The following is a 20,537-nucleotide window of genomic DNA, read 5'->3' on the forward strand; positions in this document are numbered from 1 at the left end:
CTTGCTGAGCTTTCTCTCTAGGTGGCAAAGAGCAATCCTCCACACAACGGTGATGTATGTCACACAAACTATAAAGCCGTCTTAGACTGGAGTCAGTACACAAATAGATACCTCAAATAAGTGGGCAGAAGGCAAATGCCCAATAACTGAGTCCAAATAATATCTAGAAAAACCACAGACTCATTTGATTCTTTTTTTTAAAAGTTTTATTTTTATTTATTTATTTATTTATTTTTTTGCTTTTTGGGTCACACCCAGCGATGCTCAGGGGTTACTCCTGGCTTTGCACTCAGGAATTACTCCTGGCGGTGCTTGGGGGACCATATGGGATGCCGGGGATCGAACCCAGGTCGGCCGCGTGCAAGGCAAACGCCCTACCCGCTGTGCTATCGCTCCGGCCCCTCATTTGATTCTTAAGACTAGCATTTTCATTGACCTTAGAGGTGCTTCTATTTCAGTGATTAAAGAAAACAAATAGGACCACATCAAACTATAAACTTTGTGCTGTGAAAGAAACTATGGCTAAGAGGCTGGGTGGGTAGGGTGCTTGCCTTGCAGATAGCAAAATTGGGTTTGATTACTGGAACCCATGTGGTCCCCTGAGCCTGCTATGAGTGAGCACCGAGTTCAAAGCCAGAAATAAGCCCTGAGACAGTTGGAAGGATGAAAAAAGGGAGGGAGGGAGGGAGGAAGGAAGGAAGGAAGGAAGGAAGGAAGGAAGGAAGGAAGGAAGGAAGGAAGGAAGGAAGGAAGGAAGGAAGGAAGGAAGGAAGGAAGGAAGGAAGGAAGGAAGGAAGGAAGGAAGGAAGGAAGGAAAGAAGGAAGGAAGTTAAGATAGAAAGGTACACCCTACTGAATGAGAGAAGATATTTGTACCCATACATGTGACAAAGGGCTAGCATCCAAGATATAGAAAGCACTCACAAAATTTAACAACAACCCCATTATAAATGGGAAGGAGAGCAGAAAGTCACTTTTTCAAAGAAGATGAACAGAAGCTAATAGGCATGTGAAACGATGTTCAGCATCACTGCTTAGCATAAAAATGCCAATCAAAACAACAATGAAATATCATTTCAGTCCAGTGAAAATGGCCCAAATGGCCATCAAAATGTCCAGAAACAACTAGTGTTGACAGGAAAGTGGTGCCAAAGGAAACCTGATTCCTAGTAGGTGAGATTGTACTCTGGGGTCAGTCTCTGTGGCAAACACTACAGAGATCTCAAAAAGAAGAAATATGACAATAGAACGTCATGTCTTTGCACCTGTCCCATGAAAACAGAAACATTAATTCAAAAAGATATTTGCTTACCTATGTTCACTGCAGCACTGTTTAAATAAGATCTGGAGAGAATCCAAGTGCCCGACAACAGACAGTGGATAAAGAAATGATGGCACATACACACAATGGAATACTACTCAGCTGTAAGAAACGATGAAATCTTGCCGTTTGTCATAACTTGGATGGAGGTAAAGAGGGTTCATGTTAAGTGAATTGAGTCAGAGGGAGAAGGACAAATGGCAGGTGATCTTGCCCATGTGCGCCATATAAAGAAGCAAAGCAAGCAGAATGCTTGGTATTCATAATTCTTCAGACTCTGATGACAGAATTGAGGTCACCAGTGGGGTTGGGGCAGCCTAGAAGGGAACAGGGAACAGTGGGGAACAGTTTCAGCACTTCAGTGGTGGTGGTACTCCAGTAACTTCGCTGATGCTAAGAAGCACACACATAAACACTATTATAAACCATGTTGCCTTCATAAAAGGGAAAAAATAGATTTTTTTTTATTTTTTTCATTTTCTAATCAAATCAGTGAATTACATAGTAACAAAGTTATTCACGACTAAGTTTCAGGCATGCAATGTTCCAACACCGATTCCTTCACCAGTGTCCACGCCCCGCCACTCCTGTCCCCAGTTTCCCTCCAGGCCCCAGACCTGCCTCTATGGCAGGCACAGTTGTCGTTTTTCTTTTCTCACTTTTTTTCCCTTTTCCTTTTAGGCACTGTGATCATTTCGTTAAAGATTGATGTTTCAATTTGGTAAACAATTTTCTTTAGAAAGGGCAGCTACTCGGGAGCTGGGGTTTGATGACTAGATATTAGCATCCTCCTCTAATATTTATCAAGTGCCTAAATAAGTTTGCTAGGGCTGCAAGACTGGCTGTTGTGCACTCGAACTCATTAGCATCTTAAATGTTAATAACAAGTGTCAGAGCAGCTTGAAAGAAGATGCCAAATGAGCATATGAATCTGCGGGGGGGGGTGGGGGGGACTGAGGGGTAGGGGTTCTGTGTTTGTTGTCAGCAGGAGGCCCTGAGGCCTCTGAGGTCCTGGTGATATTTCGTGCTCTCTCTCTCTTTCTCTCTCTCCCTCCCTCTCTTTCCCTCTCTGTCTGTCTCTGATTCTGTCTCTCTGTCTCTGTTACTGTCTCTTTCTCTCTCCCCTCTCTCACCCCTTCTATTCCCCCTTTTTCTCTCCCCCTCTCTCTCCCTCCCTCTCCCTCTCTCTCTCTTTGTATGTGTGTCTCTGTCTCTCTCCCTTTCTCTCTGTCTCTGTCTGTCTCTGTGTCTCTGTCTCTGTTTCTGTCTCTCTTTGTCTTCCTTTCTCTCTGTCTGTCTCTGTCTCTGTTTCTCTCTTCCTTTCTCTGTCTCTGTCTCTCCCCTCCTCCCTCTCTCCCCCCTCCTTCCCCTCTCTCCCCCCTTTCTTCCTCTCCCTGTCTCTTCCCCTCCCTCTCTCCCTCTCTCTCTCTCTCTCTCTCTCTCTCTCTCTCTCTCTCTCTCTCTCTCTCTTGCTCTCTCTCTATCCAACCCCTTTTGCTCTCCCTCGAGGAATATTTAAAGAACAATGCAGTGTCAAGAGAGACACTCCAGCTGTTGGTCCGTATGCCTGTCCCCTCTCAGGGGACTTCTTTTCCACTGTTCTCTGGAGGCAGTACTGAGCATCTGGGTGAGTCAATGACTTTAGAGTCAGACACTGAGTCATGTCAGGGTACTCTCCATGTGCCCAGCTTTGTTTTCAAAAAAGAACCCAATTTCCCTGTTTTGCTGGATTAACAGAAATCTACTTAGGATGGCAGGTGAGTAAGAAGCGGAAGCACAAAGTCTATTTCCCATTTTGGCTAATTTATTTATTGGGTTTTAGAAGAAGTGTTACTGTCAAATGAGGAAATGGGTTAGAATCCCTCTGGGTTCAAAGGGAAAGAAAGGAAAAGGAAAGGAAAGGAAAGAAAGAAAGAAAGAAAGAAAGAAAGAAAGAAAGAAAGAAAGAAAGAAAGAAAGAAAGAAAGAAAGAAAGAAAGAAAGAAAGAAAGAAAGAAAGAAAGAAAGAAAGAAAGAAAGAAAGAAAGAAAGAAAGAAAGAAAGGAGGAGGGAAGGAGGGAAGGAAGGAAGGAAGGATGGAAGGAAGGAAGGAAGGAAGGAAGGAAGGAAGGAAGGAAGGAAGGAAGGAAGGAAGGAAGGAAGGAAGGAAGGAAGGAAGGAAGGAAGGAAGGAAGGAAGGAAGGAAGGAAGGAAGGAAGGAAGGAAGGAAACTTAGTTCCCTCTGGGAGTCTAAGTGTACACATACACAAGTGCCTGTGTGCTGACCTCAAAGCTGTAACACATCTCGAGGCCAAGTCCTCTGCGTCCTGTATCTCTGAGGGGTGGGGATGGGCTTGAGAAATCAGAACAGCTCAGAAACCAGTGATCGGATTCTCACAACCCTTTGGTCTGTTAAACTTAACCTAGATGGACCTTCTGGTCCAGAAGGGCTCTTCGTTATGTCTTCCTAGCCAGCAGGCAGGAAGAAAGGAACGAAGAAGGGAAGCCCTCTTTCCCCTCTGCTGTTTAACTAAAATTTCTTTTATATAAATCAATGCCATCCCGTTCGTTAAAATTCACTCAGCCATACCCAGATGCAAAGGCGCCCAGGAGATGTCTTTATTCTGGCAGCCCTGTGTCCAGCAACATCTAGGTCAGTGAAGGATGGGGAAAATGGATATTGCGAACAATTAACAGTGTCTGCTGCAGAGGACAAGAGCATTGCAGAGAGTATTTTTTTAATTTAATTTCATTTTAAGCACTGTGGTTTACAATACTGTTAATGGTTGGGTTTCATGTCTAACATGTTCCAGCTCCATATCCTTCACCAGAGCATCTGTTTCACTCAATCTTTGTCCCAGTGTCTGCCCTCCCCCCTCCTCCATTTCCCCCTGTGGTGAGTGTCCTGCCAAAAGACCAGTTCTCGGTTTCTATTGTCTTTGGGCATTTATTTTCTTACTGTGTTTCTTTATATCCCACATATGAAGGAGATTATTCTCTGTCTGTCCCTCTCCTTCTGACTAACTTCACTCAGCATGGAAAGATTGATTTTTCAAACTGAAATCAAGTAAAGAATCCTTCGAATATGAGTGAAAATACAGTTAAGTAAAATGAAACAGCTCAAAGTGTTACATCAACTTTAGACTGGATCTTCAAAATGAAAAAGAGGCAGACTTCTTGCCTATAAAAAGATTTATTCTGGAATTGGTCACCAGCTGCTAAATCATTTACCAGCTATTAAATCATTTACCTATGGATGGAACTGAGCCTTTTTAGATGTTGAGTCTGTACTATTTTCCTCACACACTCTTTCTCACCTCATTTTCTAAATATACCTAAAAATAAAATATTTTGATGAGATATCTTTAGACCAACTGGAAAACCACCCAGGATATATGATACTATATGGGACTGTACCAGACCAACATATTATAATTCCTGTTCTCAAGGAAATAATTCCAACTTGGTGTGTGACCACATTAACTATTATTTTTATCCAAATATACCGCTACCCAGCATCTATAGACGAATGGACTAAGTTAAGCATTTGTAAAGGGACTCCATGGAGTTATAAGAAGATCCTAATATAACGGGGACAGGACAGCTCCGATACGTTGTTGTTTGAACCCTATAGTGCCAGGGATTGATTACTCAGGCCACCGAAGTGCTGTGCAGGAGTCTCCTGTGACTCAATGTGGGCAACAGTAAAAGGTTTTTGAATCTGCAATAACCAAACTTTCACTCACAATCAACTATAAAATCAATCTAAGGTATTCCTGCCAGCGCTCACCCAGGTTGTAGTCTTAGGAGAAAATGGATCAGTACAAGGACAGTTGAAACAAGGGCCAGGAGGATTGGTGCATGGTTGGAAGCCTGCCTCAACTGCTGGGGGAGAAGGTAATTGGGATAGAGAAGGGATCCCTGGACAAAGACAGTTAGAAACGATCACTCTGGATAAGAACTGGGTGCTGAAAACAGGTAAAGGAGCAGACATGATAACCTCTCAGCACCTGTATTGCAAGCCATAATGTCCCAGAGGGGAGAGGAAAAGACAGACACAGAGAAACAGAGACAGGCTGAAGAGAGGGTGTTGTGGGGGCGGTTAGGGGTGGCGGAAATGAGGACATTGGTGGTGGGAAATGTACACTGGTGGAGGGACGGGTGTTGGATCACTGTATGACTGAAATGGGACCATGATCAACTTTGTAATCTGTATCTCATGGTGACTCAATAAAAAATAAAAGTAAATAGTATGAGGCCATACCACCCTGAACAGGGCCTATTTTTATTTCCCTATCTTGGAAATTTGATACGCCAAAAAACAGTAACAACAAGTCTTACAATGGAGACGTTACTGGTGCCCACTCGAGCAAATCGATGAACAATGGGACAACAGTGCGACAGTGCTACAGTGCTACCTTGGAAATTAAAATAAATTAAATAAAGAAATAAATGAAAGGGGTCACTAGTGGAAAAGTTTAAGAAACCTGGGTCTACTAGATGATGAAAGACTTGAGGGCAAAGGCTACATTTTACATTTCTTTTCTATAGAGTTGCCACTGAGTCACAATAGTATGGAAGCTCAGGGGGTCAGCTTTTTTTTTTTTTTTTCTTTTTGGGTCACACCCGGCAATGCACAGGGGTCATTCCTGGCTCATGCACTCAGGAATTACCCCTGGTGGTGCTCAGGGGACCATATGGGATGCTGGGATTCGAACCTGGGTCAGCCGCGTGCAAGGCAAACGCCCTACCCGCTGTGCTATCACTCCAGCCCCCTGAGGGGGTCAGCTTTATACCTCTGTGTGTATACGAGACTCACCTCCGTCAAAATCCCTTGCTATCCATTCACTCTAACCACTCCTCCCCATCCTCCCTCCCCTCCAATAATTGACATAGTTGTCCCTGTGAGTTAGTTTTGTTGTTTTTGCCACTTCATTTGCCTTAATTATGCATATTCCACATAGAAATTGTCTTTTTTCTTCCTTCTTATATCACAGCATCGGCACTACAAGTGACATCTCAAAAGGCATGACTTCATCTTTTCTACACAGTTTTGGAGAGGGCAGGGCAAAGAGGGCAGGACACACACCTTGGGGTACTCAGGACTTACTCCTGGCTCTGCACTCAAAGATCGTTCCTGGTGGTGCTTGACGGACCATGTGGGGTGCCTGGGATCAAACCTGGGTTAGCCATGTGCAAGGCAAATACTTTACCCACTGTACTATTTCTCCGGCCACTTTTCTATACATTTTATATCACATTTTCTCTCCCTCTTAAGCTCCAGTACAAATGGTCACACAGCCAAATAACCTACACTTACTGAAGACATTCTAGAATAATGTCTATTTGCTATTCAAAGTCAACATTTCCCCGGCCTGACTCCACCATCTCAGCACAGACCTCACCAAGATATAATCTGCTGAAAATTCTGGTATGCGGGTTTTGTGACTGAAATCTCCAGGATTTCTCGGGGTTGAGATGGGCTACATCCCTCCACCTCCCTGTGCTTCCAGAAACCTCGGCAGTCACATCCATACCCCAAAGCTGCCACCTAATTGAAAAGCTACTCCAGGCTTACCATCTCGATAAAAATACTGAATGCCCTAAACAAACACCATGACCTCTTGGTAACTGTATTGCAAATCATAATGCACAAAAGAAAAAGGAGAGAGAGAGAGAGAGAGAGAGAGAGAGAGAGAGAGAGAGAGCAAGAAGGAAAGTGCCTCCCTTAAAGGGAGACTGAAGGTGTGGGGTGGGGAATTCAGGGGTGGGGGGGAGATGGGAGATGAAAGTGTGCACGGTGGAGGGATGGGTGCTGGATCATTGTATGACTGAAACCCAATTATGAACAGCTTTGTAATGGTCTATCTCATGGATATCCAATTAAAAACAAATTTTAAGTAATGTGGAGTTCATGTCCAATTCAATTAGCTTAATCAATGGCTGAATAAATAGCTTCTACATTAAAAAAAAAAAGTCAACATTCCAGTGACTGTGAATTCTGGCTATTCAAAGTCAACATTCCAGTGACTATAGATTCTGAGTAAAAAGTTAAGACTTTTAATCTAGCAAAAGAATATACAGGAATAGGGGGCTGGAGAGATAGCACAGCGGGTAGGGCATTTGCCTTGCACGTGGCCGACCCGGGTTCAAATCCCAGCATCCCATATGGTCCCCTGAGCACGGCCAGGGGTAATTCCTGAGTGCAGAGCCAGGAGTAACCCCTGTGCATCGCCAGGTGTGACCTAAAAAGCAAAAAAAAAAAAAGAATATACAGGGATAAAGTACAAATTGTATGAGATCTCAGCAGTCTTGGGGAAAAATTTGATTATGTGTGAGTCATGCATCTCTGGTGGGTTAATGATGCCTGGAGTACTATATTATCTCTTAAGGAGGCTGCATAGCCTTTACAACTTCTCATTCCTCTGGACCCAATGCGAGTCATAATACTGGACCCACCTCCCAAGCTAGGTGACTGAGATGAGAAGCAGATGAAACCGTGAGCGAAATCTCTCAGGAATTCCGGCACCACGGTGAGGTCTAAGGTCAGAGTCACAGGATAACTTCCCATTTTCTGGCACATAAAAGTGAAGCACCCAGTTGACCTTCTGCTCCCTCCCTCCTTCATGACAAAGACTGGTGTTTCTTTGGGTCATGGTGACCTCTCATATTTCATGGCTAATGTGGAGTAAGCTCATGTGTAGGTGACTGCAGGGTGCCAGGTGCAATACAATTGGGTGAATTTCCTGTCCTAGCCTGCGCTTTCCCTGTCCACTGTGATAGCTCCAACACCATAGTCTGGGCTGTACACACGTAATCTCCCTGTCTGTGTAGGATGACCGCCCTGAGCATAGGGCTGGCTCTGAGAGCTAGGAAAAGACAATATTTTTTTTAATTAAATGGTCAATTTGCAGAGGTATTATGAATTAGCTCCAGAGAAGCCCTTTCTCTTTGAGGCTGGGAAAGCCATTTGGCCCAGCTCATGTCCATTTCAGCCCCATAGTGAGACCCCCTGTCCAGTCAGACCCACCACAGTAGCTATAGATACCAGGTCCAGCACCCATCTAACACAGGTTCCCTTACTTATTTGGCCTACCACCCCCTTTACAGAAGAAAAATCAGCCAGCACCTCCTCCACTAGGAAATCTACACTCTTTAAGTGGACAACAATTCCTCCCATACACACCCCACCCCACTGTACACAATGTTCCATCTGTCCTTCCTGGGTCTTACCAGTGACTCCTAGAGGAAGTTATACCCTGTTTAAGAAACACCTGATTAAACAAAATATCTGGTGATGAATTGGTTTCAGATCTGCTGTTGTTCTTTAGAGGGATGCTCAGGTTTTACTCCTGGCTTCACACTCAAGATCACTCAAGGATCATTCCTGGCAGGACTTGGGGCACAAACAGCCAGCCACGTGCAAGGGAAATGCCCTACCCCATTACACAATGTCTTTGGCCCAGAATCACTTGATTTGCATTTCCTCAAGCCTAGAGTGGTTTCTACCCTTGTTATGTCCCGGGAAGGGAGTTTCATTCGCACACTAACCAGACCAGACACAAGGATGCAAATGCAAGAAACTCTTTATTGCTATCTCGAGTTAGGGTTCAAGTCTCGTCCAACACAGTAGAGTCTTGGCAAAAGACCCCAACCCAAGTTGCAGAGAAAATTATATGGCATATTGTTACATTGTAAAAAACTAATGCACACCGATGGGCATGTACATTCGCGGGCTCTCCAAGCGGCTCTGTCTCACCGCCCACGTTCGGTGCTCTGGAACCGCTGTGTGTGGCTGTTGGTCAAGGGCAGGCGACAGAAGGAAGAAGGCCAAACTGGTAGCTCGATCAGTTTATTTCATTCTCTCTCTCTCTCTGCTTCTCTCCCGGCTCTGGATCTCTCTCCGGATCTTGACCCCGAACCCACTCTTACAGCCTAGTTAAATCTCCCAGCATGAGGGGGTTGGGGCGTACACATAGGTGTGGTCACAATCAATAGGGTAAGGTTCCTTTCCCTCAGGGGATGCTTCTCCTAGGACTGATTCTCTTTCAGCAGGAGGATCCACCCAAGGGAGGAGTCCCATGAGTGTGTTTCTCCTCTCCTCATCCAGCAAACATATAAGCATTTATAATATTAATCATTTTGTATGGACACAATAAAAAATGCATTAAAGCTTATAGAATTGCTTTCCTGGGGCCATCTCAATCTCAGACTACAGTGCTCAGGCCAAATCAGTCTTTCCTATCCCTAGCAGGGTCCTAGTCTCGTCATTACTTTTGGATCATGACAGCATTCATCCATGATCAAGCTCTTAACTTATAGTTAATAATTAGGCACTTTGGCCAGGCCCATCTCGATGCCAGGGTAGCACATAACTCACCGCTTACCCTGGATCCGTCCCGTCCCTCATCGGGACCCTGATTTTGGGGTGCTAGGAACTGAGGGCAACTGAGGCTTAAGTGGAGAAAGCAGATGCCCGGGAATGAATAATATTCTAAGCCAATTAAGTTCCAAGTTACAAAAGCATAATATTGTCTTCTTGTGTCTATACAAAAAGGACATTGCTTTAAAGTAAATTATTCAAAAGGCATAAGGAGAGGAGAAAGGCAATATTAACTTATAAATTCAGTGTCCTAGGTCTGACTTTGCAAATTAACAGTCAGATTAGGGGGAAAGCTGATTAGCTGTTTTGGGGAAGAGAGCATAGAGAAGTGGTTACAGATAAACAAAGAAATGGGAGTGACTCAGGAGCACCTTAATGGGTGTAACCGGGATGAACCTAAGCTCCTTGTGGCAAGGGGGGAAAGGACAAAGCAATGTCATCCTACATTACATAAGCAATGTTTGGCAGTTTTCCCAAGAGTTGCGGCAAAGCAGTCACAAGTCTATGAGCTTATTGTTCATGCCCACCTGCTATGCAGGACTAGGTAGAGGCGTCTAGAGATTTCCAGCCTTGGTCAAGGATAGTCAGGGAATGTTTTTGGGGGGAAACAAAAACTTAGGCCGACTGCCTGTTTTGCTGATGAGCAGCCTGTCATGTCACATATGAGGCTCTTTCTGGGCCTCATACCCTGAGTAGACAACACAATGTTCATAATGCATTTTTTCAGGGTCAGAGAGATGGCTCAGGGGTCAGGAGTATGTGTTATGCATTTGCACAGGGACCCAAGTTTGAGTCTCAGTTCCACATGGCTCTCTGGCACTCCTAGGTGTATCCCTGGAGGCTCCTGAGTATTCATGGGGTGACCCAAATGGCGCCCACCTCCACGGGACCCAAGCAGCTCCATATAGCCAGCCCAAGAACTCAAATTCTCTGGCCGAGAAGTGCGAGGAGTGACTTGGGGAAGCTCTGAGCACCATTGGGAGATTCTCCCCCCAAAATGCATTTTTCATACTGAGCCCTGCAGTAAGGAATTGCTATCTGCCCAGTCATGACAAATGTTTTGCTGTTTTCAATGTAAACTTGCATCCATGGAAACCAGTCAACCTGTCATGGTGGTATATGAAGTAGGGTTTTCCCTGCAGGCAGAAGGGAGCCTCTCATCAGAAACTCTCAGCAAGCTTCTTCCTCCAGGCAGCCCTCAGCTTTCACCTCTGGAAAAACTAAATTTCTTCCTCACCTCCATGCATCATTTGTGGTAACACAAAGAAGTTTCCAGATTACTTGATAAACAACTCCGAATTAATTAGGTAACTCAAATAATTCAAACAACGGTTCCCCTCTAGAGATCAGGGCTGCTCCTTCCTTTCTCAGTGAGGGCCTTCCATCTTGCAATGTGCAATAATTTACCAACTTTCAACGTTGAGAAATCAAATCTCACTACAGTGATGGACAAGGGTCACCCTCTCTGTGAGGATGTCAGGGTCCCACCAAAGCAGACCATAAATTCAAAATCAACAGAGACAGCGTCGTCTGAGACAGTCTCGGGTCCTATGGCTACAATCAACTAATACTACAAAGGGAGTGTGATGAAGTTTGATTAAGGGTTTAGAATGACGCTGAAGAAGAGAAAAGAGACTGTCAAGTCCTAGGCAGACCAGATCAAAGGCCGTAGTTTCTACAGTCAGCGTTCATTAGTTACACAGTTCTTAATAGAAGAGCCACAGAGGAAGGCTGGTGGCTCAGGGATATCTGAGTAGAGGAGAGCTTCTCTTGGACAGGGGCGACACAGAGCACAAGGCCGTGGGGTGGCTGTTAGTGGAGGAAGGAGAGTAAGGCCCAGGGAACGCAATGCATGTTTAATGCTCTTGAACTCAACGCTTTTGGTATTTGGGACCAGATTATTCTGAGTCTTTGGAGATTGTCCTGTCCTTTTTACTGGAATAAATCACAACCTCCCTGGTCTCTACCCACTAGATGCCAATAGCACTCTCCTACGTTACCCAAAATTATCTCCACATATTGTCATGTATCCCCTCAAGGACAAAACAGCGCCCTCCCCACATCAAAATCTTTATTCTGGAGCACATATCTATCAAGAGATGGGGGATGGGGGGTCCGTTCCAAGTTCCCCCTTGCTCAGGCTTAAAGAGTAGTTCCAGGGCAATAGCACAGTGGGTAGGGCGTTTGCCTTGCACGTGGCCGACCCAGTTTCAATTCCCAGCATCCCATCCCATCATCCCATATGGTCCCCTAAGCACCGCCAGGAGTAATTCCTGAGTGCAGAGCCAGGAGTAACCCCTGTGCATCACTGGGTGTGACCCAAAAAGAAAAAAAAAAAGTAGTTCCAGAGTGTGATACCATCATTTTGCTTTACTCAGATGTAAGTAGGTAAGTAAAGCTGGTACAGAGATATGGTCTAGAGTGGAAGGATGGACAGTTTTAGAATGAACTATATTACAGATAGGAGAAATTTTTTAGGCAGAGTGGCCTGGGAGAGAGGAAGGGTGAGGTGGGGTCCAACTGATGATGATACGTGAGCAGGAACTGAGGTCAGTAGTGAGGGGGTGCTCTCGGCAATGAATTTCAATGTCATAAAACCCAAGAAACTCCTGGAGATCTCAGATATTGTTGCCAGTGGAGAGCGTGGCCGTAATACAGAGAAAGTGGGAACGACCTTGGCAATGAAGTGTCCAAAGAAGACTGGAGTGGTAAGGTTGGCCTGAGCTCCCATAGACTGGACACTCCACAGGGCAGTTCTCAGGCTGCACCTGAGCCCGTGATCTGTTGGGTGGGAAGGGGTCCGTCCCATCTGAGTTTCCGGGGAACCACAGTTCTGAGACTGGAGCAAGGGTTTTGCTCTTCATGGGTAGAGGAAAGTCAGTCCCGGTCCCCCACCCAGGTTTCCCAGCTTTCTTGCCTGTTCTCAGAAAGGCCGTTGGGAGTAAAGACAAAGAGTAAAGCAGAAAAAAGGGGAGGGAGGAAAAGAAATTCATTCAAGTGTGAGCAAGGGGTACTCCAGAGAAAAGGAGGGAGGCCCATGGAGTATAAGAAAGGGATGGCATGCCCCAATTTTAAATGTGCTGAGCTCAGAGATGGAATGCCCGCAGTTTGCTTCGGGAATATTGATTTTTTACCTTTCTTTTCAGCATGCCCTGGACTGAGAGTTTTCTGTGTGCAGAAGAGTTCACAGCAAGGTTGCTGGCAAGAGAAAGGACTTTGAGCTTTGGGGGGTCTTTTTTCAACCTGACCGGGGCCTTTTCTTTCTGCTGATATTTTTCCTCTCCTAAAAGGGTGCACTCTACTTTAGTACAGTAGAGTGCACTCAAGTAATGTCTTGCTGTTACAGTGGACATCAGCTAATTCTGGGGCCCTCGGGATCAATGAGTAAGAACAGCAGCCCGACGGCTAAACACCTTTAGTGGAACAGCTCTTTCCTGCTGCAAATCTCCATTGAGCAGTTTGTGTAGGTCTATCTCTGCAAGCTGCAGCAACTGCAGAAGTAGGAAACTTCACAGTGGGGGTCAGCAACACAAAGGCAGCTTCTCTTCTCCTCCTGTCCTTCTGCCTCCATACTGCACTAGTCCACTCTCACGCCACTTGCCTTTACCCAGTTTCTGGTCACAAATGGCAGGTCAGCATTGTTGTCCTTTTCCTCTAAATGTCTCCAACACCTCCTGATCAGAATTATCTGTGAGCACTGTCTGCCAATCTGAGTGCTACTTGAACTGTGGTTTGTGTGTATACACATTACTTATCCCACCCTTGACTTTCTGCTCTCTGATTGGTCACACCTCATGGACGTGAGATTATAAATGACCAATCAGATCATCTTGATTATTTGCCCAGTCCTGTTCATTGCTGCCTCTGTAATGCTATCACACCTGATTTCCTAAGAATCATTTCCATGGGGGGTTTAGTCTTGGGGTTTGAGACAGGCAAAGGGACTGTGACAGAGCAACTTCTCTTCAAATCATCACTTGTATCACTTGTAGTCCCATTGATCTTCGATTTGCTTGAGCGGGTGCCAGTAACATCTCCATTTGTCCCTGTCGCGAGCTAGTGTAGCCCAATGATACCTACTCGCTCCAGGAACAGAAAGAGCCTCAAATCGTTCATTCAGAGATTTGACGAAAAAATCTGACCATCTAGTTGGAGGGCAGCCATGAGGTCTTCTGACGTCCCGTGGAATCCAGTCTGTAACAGCTTTAGTCCAACAGTCGTCTCTGAATCGCATTACAGGACCGGCCCATCTGATTTTTGATGCCTTGGCAAACGAGACAGCATCCCTGATTTTTGACCGTCGACGGAGGTCAGAACTCCGAATTCCTTCTCTCACTTGAGTGAGACATGATATTCCCAGCATAGCTCTTTCGATTCCTCTTTGGGATACCCTAATAGCATTCTCATCCTGCTTGAATAGGGCCCAGGTCTCTGAGGCATATGTTAGTTAGTGCAGGAAGAATGGTGGAATCGAAAAGGTGTGCCCGGAGTCAGAGGTTCTTCGTTCTCTTAACCACCTCTTTGACGCTCTTGAATGCATTCCACGCTGCTCTCTTCCTCCTGCGCAGGAAATCATGTCTTTGCTTTAATTCCTCCCAAAACTTATTGCCACGGAAGAACCTCCTCCTTAACTGCCTGCTTCAATACAACCTATTGGTAAAAGAATTATCCAATGGCTGCCCATTCAAGACACAAGCTGTCAAGTTCAAAATTCAAAGTCTATTTTTTAAAAATTTTTATTAGTGAATCACCGTGACGTACAGTTACAAACTTATGAACTTGCATGTTTGTATTTCAGTCATACAGTGATCATTTACATCCCTCCACCAGTGCCCATTCTCCTCCACCAATGTTCCCAGTATCCCTCCCACCACCCCCACCCCATCCTCCACCACCCCACCGTGCCTCTGTGGCAGGGCATTCCCTTTTATTCTCTCTCCTTTTGGATGTTGTAATTTGCAATAGAGGTATTGAATGGCTGTAGGATGACATTACTTTGCCCTTTCCCTGCTTGCCACAAGTAGCTTGTCCCGGTTTTCCCCGGAGTTTAGGCTTACCCCAGTCTCACCCATCAAGGTGTTCCCGACTCTCTCCCATCCCTTTGTTTAGCTATAATCACTTCTCCATGCTCTCTTCCCCAAAAGAGTTAATCCGAGGTTTTCCCTTAATCTGACTCTGCTAATTTGCAAAGTCAGACCTTCCTAGGATACTGAATTTATATTATATAAGTTAATATTGCCTTTCTCCTCTTCTTGTGCCTTTTGAATAATTTACTTTAAAGCTATGTCTGTTTTGTATAGACACAAGAAGACAATATTATGTTTTTATAACTTGGGAATTAATTGGCCTTGAATATTATTCCCTCCCGGGCATCTGCTTTCTCCACTTAAGCCTCAGTTGCCCTCAGTTCCTAGCACCCCAAAGTACGGTCCCCGACGTGGGATGGGAAGGATCCAGAGCAAGCGGTGAGTTATGTGCTACCCTGGCATCGAGATGGGCCTGGCCAAAGTGCCTAATTCTTAACTATAAGTTAAGAGCTTGATCATAGACAAATGCTGTCATGATCCAATAGTAATTATGAGACTGGGACCCTGCTAGGGATAGGAAAGACTGATCTGGCCTGAGCACTGTAGTCTGAGATTGAGATGGCCCCAGGAGAGCAATTCTATAAGCTTTAATGCATCTCTTATTGTGTCCATACAAAATAATTAATATTATGAATTCTTATATGTTTGCTGGCTGAGGAGAAGAGAAACACATTCATGGGACTTCGCCCTTGGGTGGATCCTCCTGCTGAAAGAGAATTAATTCCTAGGAGAAGCGTCCCCTAAGGGAAAGGAACCTTACCCTATTGATGGTGACCACACCTATGTGTACGCCCCAACTCCCTCATGCTGTGGAGATTTAACTAGGCTGTAAGAGTGGGTTTGGGGGCCAGATCCACGGGGCCAGTTCCACGGGGGCCAGATCCACGGGCGGAGATCCAGGAGAGCGGGAGAGAAGCGGAGAGAGAGAATGAAATAAACGAATCGAGCAACCAGTTTGGCCTTCTTCCTTCTTCCTTCCGTCGCCTGCCCTTGACCGACGGCACACACAGCGGTTCCGGGGCACTGGACGCGGGTGGTGAGACAGAGCCGCCCCTCGGCGAGCTTTAGTTTTTTACAAATGGCCATCATGTTCGGTCTATAGTCTACTTTCAGCATGCATCTTTCAACCCGAATGGGTCCTCCCAACATCCTCTACTTGGTGTTTCCTTCTCTATCTGAGCTGTCTTTTACCCCAGCATTGAGGCCAGTTTCCAAGCTGTGGGGCAGACCTCCTGGTCCTTATCTCTACTACTCTTGGGTGTTAGTCTCCCACTCTGTTACTTTATATTCCACAGATGAGTGCAATCTTTCTATGTCTAGACCCTTGGCCCCTGGAGGTAATTCAGCAATACCCAAGGCCCTGATAAGAATTAGCGAATAAAGAGACCAATCTTTACAAGGCACTCAGAGACCTATGGGTGGTCTCCTTTGGAGAGTCAGGCTGCAAAGTTATAGTGAATGCTTAAACAATGGACCTTTTTTTAAACTATAAAACACCCAAATTAAAATATCTCCATATTGGGATAATTTGGTGGCTAGACAATGCTCCTTGGCAGCCATATTTTCTTCCCTTCATACTCTGCCAGTCTCAGTGAGTTTGCTCACTCTTAGCCAGAACTAACAATATACATTTAACAATATATTTCTTGTATTTCTCCTTCTTGATCCCAGAATGGCTGCAATAGTTCCCGACATCACAACATGGAGTGAACCACAGAAGAAATCACCCCCAATATATCTGTTAAATGAAAAGAAATAATTTCAATGGTCTCCCTGTGCCCACAATAGAACTCATCACCCCTGAGCCTGTGATTCTACAGACCATGCCAAGAAACGCCAGACCTCCGAGTATCCATCAGAGTGGGAAAACTGCTTGAATTCTATACCTTCCACAGCAAATGCAGATGGGATGGTTACAGCTCACTACTAAATGGTCTGGGAATGAAAATTAGATTTCTGTGAAATTCACTTAAGTTTCAATCCACTGAGAAAATGCTTCACATGCAGTTAGGCCAGACACCAGATTAGCAAAACTGACACTGAAATGATTTGCCTCATCGCATGCTCAAAGCTTATTAAATGTTTTCTCTAAACACCGACTGGTCCTGATGTGTTTAGAATCTCCAAGAGGCTAAACCAATTAATTTCTCGTTACACAGCCTCCTCTCCACTATATTTTGTTACTGCGAGCACTAAAAGCTCGACTCTCTCTGGCACTTGGATTTGTAGAAATAACAAGAACTAGCTTGAGGCGGCCTCTCACTTACTTGGTTGTTAACTGGCTAGTTAGGGAACCATCCAGAAGACTGAGACGATAGCCAGGTCAGCTTGTGTCTGCCTCTGCCAGCAGAAACCACACTTCAGTTGCTTCTCCCTGTGTTAGGATTTGAAAAAGAGAGAGAGAATCTCACGCCATTCCGATCAGAGCTGGGCTTTGGTGAAACATTGGTAGGGATGAACAATTCTCCTGCTGTTGAAAGTTTAGAGATTTTTCTTATGAACTATCATTAGTTTGCATTTTTGTGAGTCTAAGCTATGAAATGGCACAGAGTCTCTTGTGCCTGTGCCTGGGTGTCTTCACCCGGGCCCCTCGGAGGGAGTGGGTTTCAGTTTCCCTCCCTGCCCCGAGCAGAGCCCCCGCAGCCGAAGACCTCCAGAGTCCAGCCACACCCATGCTCAAAGCCCCTCTCTACATGTTCGGACAAGCCTCATGCATGAAGGAACCAGCAGAGGAACCCAGGTGTGTGGGACCCGGGCTGAGACCTCCAAGCCTGCTCCGATCGGGACTGGGCCTCTTCCGCCCAGATCCCCCATTTTCCAGTAGCTAAGTGGTCACACCCAGGGACTGCCCCCGGCACCGTGTAATCCCACCAACAGCCAACATCCAGAGACTATAAAACCAAGCTCCCAGAAGCTCCCTAGACATCTTAGAGCCTACTTCTCCCTCTGGGAGAACCTGGCAAGCTACCAAGAGTTTCCTGCCCACATGGGAGAGCCTCGAAAACTCCCCATAGTGTATTCATATGTCAAAACCAGTAACAATGATGGGTCTAATTCTCCTGACTCTGAAAGAGCCTCCAATGCTCTTTGGAAAGGACGAGTAAAGAGAGGCTTCTAAAATCTCAGGGCTAGGACAAATGGAGTCGTTACTTAGACCACTTGAGAAATTCGATGATCAACGGGATGATGATGATGAAGCTATGAAATATGGATTTCAGCCTTAAGTCCAAATTTGAACTTTGTCTTTTGTTTTCCAATGATCTAAGGCTTTCCTCTCTGGACAGTGTGGTTTTTAAGTTCTTTCCTAGTAAAGAATTTTCACAGTTTTAATTAATGTTATATGTTCTGAAGTACTTGAAGGGAAGTATACTAATGTCTGCAACTTCCTTAAAATGCACTCAACAAAGAATAGATTTGTGGTAGGTTTCCTGGCTATCTCTCCAAATGAGAAGGGTGAGATGGGAAAGTGAGGGAGATAGTAGCCCAGAGAGAGGAAGTGCTACTGGACCCCTGCTCAATGCACCTATGGGTAGTCCCCTGGGAAATGCCTAGGAGAGTAGAAAAGTTTTCCAGCAGCACCTATGATGACACACTAGTGTCCCACCAACCCCACTGAGCAACTTATACATGATGTTCCAGACACAGGAGTTGGTCCCCATTATCCAAGTCTTGGGGAGGTATGGCCCATGCTAGAGTGAAAGATTTCTCTTTGCAGGAAAAGGAAAATCAATCCAAATCTCTGCCGTGACCCGTGAGGCCACCTTGAACTTTGGCCGGAGAGAGGAAATGAGAGTTGAGTGGGCTAGGGAGGACTGCATGCAATATACGGCATACAGCAAGTTTATTGAAATCCAAGCTGGCTTATAAAGTCTTATTTTAGCAATGATCAGCAGGTTACATAAGCGGCATAAACATTATTAATCAAGCTGTGCAAGCAACTTTATTTTTGCCAATATTACTTGTTTTTCTGTTCCTTCTTACTATTTCGGTTCCTTATCTCAGCCTTGAGAAACATGGGAAAGGAGATGTGGCCTTGAGCATGGCCAAGGCGGACGTGAGTCAATCCTCCCTTCAGCCCCTCTTGAGTCCAGCTGCCAGAGCATGGTGGCCCTTCGACCCCCTTTCAGGACTGGCCACCAGAGCATGGCAGCCCTTCGGCCTCCTGTCAAGGTCAACTGTCAGGGGATGGCTCGCCCTCAGGCCAAGTTTCTCCATACTCGTTCCTGTTTACAGGAACTAAGGTAGGGAGTGCCTAGGCCCCCTCCACACCCAGTCCCTGTTTACAGGGACAGAGGCAGGGGGTGCCTAGGCCCGTTCCCCAACAAATCTCCATCCAGGTTCCAGGTGCATTGTCTATTCACAGAAAAGAATTTTAGGTGGAGACAAATAGCAAAGTAAAATAGTTCTCTTTAGGGAAATATGAGGAGGGAGAAAGGAGAGAGGAGAGAAAGAAAGAGATACCCGTTCAAGAGAGATTGCGGCCTTCTCCAGATGGGAGAAAGCTGAGGGTAATTCACAAAGTGAAATAAATTAATTACACATATCGGTTGAGGAGAAGGCAACCCTCAGGTTGGCATCCTGTCACTTGTTCCTCTCATTTTCTTATCACAATCTTTTATTCCTCTTGAAATGTCTCTCTTTTTATGAAGGAGTCCACCCTTATGTGGGCCTCAGTTTCTGCATCTCCTAAAGAGATGTAGCCCTCATGCCTTTGGGATGCTTTAGGGTTGAGGACAAGGCAACTTCTTTAGAACGTCCCAAGAAACTTATTTCTAGACGCCCTCCAGCCCCCCACCATCTGCCTACCTGTTTCAAGCTGCTGGGTGGATGAAGAATCAAGAGGGTGGGTAGAAGGGTTATAAATCAAGTATACTTAATTATCAGTGACATAATGTGATGTGGATCTATAGAAAGGTTACCAAAATATTTTTCATATTTTCTATATTTAAGATTCTTTTTTTTAGTTTTATTATTTTTTGATGGACTGGAGAGAGTTCAAAAGGCTAAAGTTAATGTTTTGCCAGACTTTGTCCCATTTCATTATTTTTATAATAAAATGTTAAGGAAAATAAGATTTTCAAAACCAACCAAAATGTGAATAATCCAATCATCCCTTAGAAAAACAATTCTATTAGCAACCTCAGTGTACATTATAACAAATAAGAAAAAAAAGAGACATGAAAAATTTGTCTGGCTTCAGAGATAAAAGGATGACATTTGGATTGGTCTTTTTTACATACATTACCATACAATTATTTTAATAAGTGTATGGTAAGGGTTGGGGAGATAGCACAGCAGGTAGTGCACTTGCCTTGTACGCAGCCAACCTGGGTTCTATCTCCGCATCTCATATGGTCCTCTGAGCACTATCAGGAGTGATTCCTAATACAGATCCAGGAGTAACCCCTGAGCATCACTAGCTATGGCCTAAAACAGAGAGAGAGAGAGAGAGAGAGAGAGAGAGAATAAAAGTTTATGATCATTCACAAGATGGATGATTTGTTATATAAAACTCATTTGATTTTTATAGTATATAAGCAGTTCAGTCCATTGCCACTTTACACTACTTTTTATTACTGAATTAAAATATATTTGAGGACCTTAAAAATGGCCCGAAGTTGTATTCATTATCCAGTTGACTCTAAGACCTAGTCTCCATGAAGTTCAAGTTCCCTGTCTTTGACTCAGCACTAAACTCTTGCTTTGCACATCGCCTTACTCTTTCCAAAGAAGCTTTACCCCAAAACGATAGGTGAAGTTAAAGACA

At 44.9% G+C, this 20,537-nt stretch overlaps 1 non-coding gene across 1 annotated transcript; it reads left to right on the top strand.

The window, feature by feature from the left end:
* The first annotated feature begins 8,046 nt into the window (after window positions 1-8,046).
* LOC129405428 (small Cajal body-specific RNA 11) lies at window positions 8,047-8,184 on the top strand. The gene has a single exon (XR_008630573.1). It is a non-coding gene; the product is annotated as a small Cajal body-specific RNA 11 (non-coding RNA).
* Window positions 8,185-20,537: the final 12,353 nt, after the last annotated feature.

Source organism: Sorex araneus, chromosome 5 (assembly GCF_027595985.1).
Source record: "Sorex araneus isolate mSorAra2 chromosome 5, mSorAra2.pri, whole genome shotgun sequence".
Classification (NCBI taxonomy): Eukaryota; Metazoa; Chordata; class Mammalia; order Eulipotyphla; family Soricidae; genus Sorex; species Sorex araneus.